This window comes from Propithecus coquereli, unplaced genomic scaffold, assembly GCF_000956105.1.
Source record: "Propithecus coquereli isolate 6110/MARCELLA unplaced genomic scaffold, Pcoq_1.0 Scaffold918, whole genome shotgun sequence".
NCBI classification, from domain to species: domain Eukaryota; kingdom Metazoa; phylum Chordata; class Mammalia; order Primates; family Indriidae; genus Propithecus; species Propithecus coquereli.
In genome coordinates, this window is record NW_012155485.1 from 33,318 (window position 1) to 36,825 (window position 3,508).

At 34.4% G+C, this 3,508-nt stretch overlaps 1 pseudogene; it reads right to left on the reverse strand.

Annotated features, from left to right (window-relative positions):
- Nucleotides 1-2,625, reverse strand: part of LOC105826785 — a 32,167-nt pseudogene extending 29,542 nt beyond the window's left edge.
- Between the last annotated feature and the right edge of the window lie 883 nt (nt 2,626-3,508).

A 3,508-nucleotide genomic window follows, 5' to 3' on the forward strand; every position in this document is an offset into this window, starting at 1 on the left:
GGCACTCTAGCCCGGGCAACACAGTGAGACTCTGTCTCAAAAAAAAAAAAAAAAAAATAGGCAAAAGACTGAAAAGATAGTTTCCCAATGAAGAAATACAAATGACCAACAGTTATGTGAAAAGGTACTCAACATCACCAATCATTAGGCAATTGCAAATCAAAATCATGATGCGATTATCACTTTATACCTGTTAGGACAGTGAACATCAAAAAGAAGAGATAACAAGTTTTGACAAAGATGTGAAGAAAAAGAAATCCTGTACAGTGTTGGTGTGTTGTACATTTAGATTCATTATGAAAACCAGTATGGAAAATATTTTTAAAAAAGAAAAAAGAACAACCATACAATGCAGTAGTCCCAATTGTGTGTATATAGCAAAAGAAAATAAAATCAGTATGTCAAAGAAATATCCACATCTTCACGCTCATTGCAGCACTATTCACAATTGCCAAAATATGAAAACCTAAATGTTTATGAATAATGAATGAATAAAGAAAATATGGTGTACATATACACAACAGAATTTTGTTCAGCCATGAAAATATTATTTCAACAACATAGATGGACGTGGAGGACATTACACTAAGTGAAATAAGCTGGTCACAGAAAGACAAATACTGCACAATCTCACTTAAATGGGAAATCAAAAAAGTTGAACTCAGAGAAGAGAGTACAAAGGTGGTTGTCAGGGCCTGGGGTAGGGAAAATAAGAAGATGTTGTTCAAAGGTTGCAAACTTTCAGTTATAAGATGAATAAGTTTTGGAGACCTAATATATGGTACTGTGACTATAGTTAATAACAATATTTTGTATCATAAAATTTGCTAAGACAGTAGACCTTAAGTCTTAATACTAAACAAATTATGAAGGGAAGAATATGTTCATTAACTTGATTTTATTGATCATGTCACAATTTATATGCATATAAAATTACATTATACACAATTATACACTTATACAAATTTTTCTTGTGAAAAAACATCACATACACATACATATACATGTGTGTATATGTGTACATATATGTATATGAATATAAGTATGCATACATACACGAATGCCACAGTCCTGGTAAGCTTTATCATAAACAAGAGAAAATTATAAAATTATAGTTCTTATAAAAATAAGTACAAAGTGAGAGTTTAATATATGCTCAGCAATATAGCTGGGCTAATGACATAGTATATTTAAGAAAGATGGGGAGTAAATACCTGAAACTATATTAAAGTTAGGAAACTAGGACACATAGAGTTTAAAGTATTTATCATAGTTCACATAACAAAAACCCAGAATTTTGAAGTAAAACATCATATTTAATTATATTTAGGGAGGTACTTGCTATTCTGATTAAATTACTGAGTATGAATTTCTGTAGAATCACATGTGAAACCTCCACAGTATAGAAAACTATAAAGCAGAAAACATACCACATCTATTTGTGATATTCCTGGGATTTCTGAACCAAATACCAACATTATCACTTCACTCTGACATTTCATAAATGATGCTACAGAGAAATTTAAAAATCGTTTCACAGAGAGGTCCTCAGAAATATATAGATATTCCCATGTCCTTAAAAGCAATGGGAGAGCAGTCAGATCCTGCAGTCTCTTGTAAGCCATCGACAGCACTTTGGTTCCCACTATAACCTGGAAGGAAGATCACTGAAGAGGATCCTTAGAGAATTTAAAAATAAGAACAGAGATGCCCTTATGTGAGAACAGGAGAAAGAAACCCAGGCTTCTCAGAAACCATTTCCACTGGAGCAGAGCTGCTACAGGCCACATTTTAAGGTCTGGCTTCCACCTTAAACTTGGACCTCTCACCTGTATTATCTCCTTTATTCACTCCCACCTACCTGGGTGTTTGGCTACTGTCTTGTGTGTCTTCACCTTCCAGGGTTCTTTGCTTTGTTCCAGACAGGTGACAAGGTCTGGCTTAGAGACAGCAAGACCTGTTTTATTAGAAAAAAGTAATGTGAATTTTTGTTGGGATTCTCCAATTACCAATCTAGTATTGTGCTCACTAGAAAAAAATAACATTTTAGAAGATTATGAAAAAATTACTCCATAACAAACTGTTTTCTTAGAGAAACTTTAGAATATTCAGGAAGTATTTAACATTTTTGGGTTCTTAGTTCCAGTACCCAGTATTACTGAATGAAAAATTGGTGGTAGAAATTGGATTTTAAGCTGTGGCAACATTATTTTATGCCACTAAATTTCTGAAATTACCACTAATCAAGATTGAAGGATACAAATCAGCTCAAGAAAGGAAAAGATAAATGTTAAGATAAAATATCTTGAATATTTTATTATCTATACCAACTAATCCCTAAGTTTCCCTTGGAAACAAGGATGAAAAGCTCACTGATGCAAATCGGAAGCTCCCTGAAAGCATTCTACAAAGAAAGGATAGGAAATCCTTAGCGTGGAATAGGAATTGCATATTGAAGTCATCCTCACCCAGGGAGACCAGGTTCCTGTAGTTCTCTAACATCACATCCCTATACAAATGCCTCTGAGCACGGTCCAGGCATTCCCACTCCTCCAGAGAAAATTCTATGGCCACATCTCTGAAGGTCAGCAGTCCCTGAAAAATTACATATTTACTAAGCTGCATGGGGAGAGTTAATTTCAGTTCTGGTGAAATGAGAGTGAAGACAACCGGTTCTGACTTACATGAGTGACTGGAATTATCCAGTAAGGTAATTTTCAACACAGAAATATCTCCTTATACATTCTATAACACTGAGGAAAACGGATGTCATAACATACACAAAACCAGTGTACATACTCTGCTTTTTTGGATGGCACAGTATACAAATAGGGCTACCAACACAAGCATGTACATTTTTGAGTACTTTATTTACATCATACAGGATAAATTGTACGTATTTCCTGGATGGAAAAGTCATGGTGAGTTAGAAGAGATCTCTCAAATTTTAACACATATAACAATGAACTGGAGATCTCGTTAAAATGCAGATTTTTATTTGGAAGATATGGGGTAAACCCTGAATTTATGAATTTCTAACAATCTCATCAGGGATGCCAACGCTTTTTGTCCATGAGAATATTTTGTCAAACATCCAGTAAGTGGTAGAGGCTGGGTTTATCCCGGTTTATTATACCAATAAACAAAGATGATAGCCTTCATTTTTCAAAGCAAGCTATATGAAAGAGAATCTAAGAAAGGGGAGCTTCCACATCAAATGTAATGGCTTATGCACATCAGTTGCTAAATCTCCCCCGAAGTATGTATCAATAATAGAGAAAAATAATTAACTCTATACAGGAAAATCTGTCAAGGAGCACGTTAACTGAGTGAACAAAATTAATACCAATTTTAATAGGACAAATCAGTATCAGGTGCTGATTCACAAAGGTGGACACATCACTGTTATGACAGCAGTGGCCCCCCCAAAATAAACTGTAATCTGAATCTAGTCATGAAGAAACACCAGTTCTGTTATTCCTATATGTGCATTTAGGTGTTGATCAGT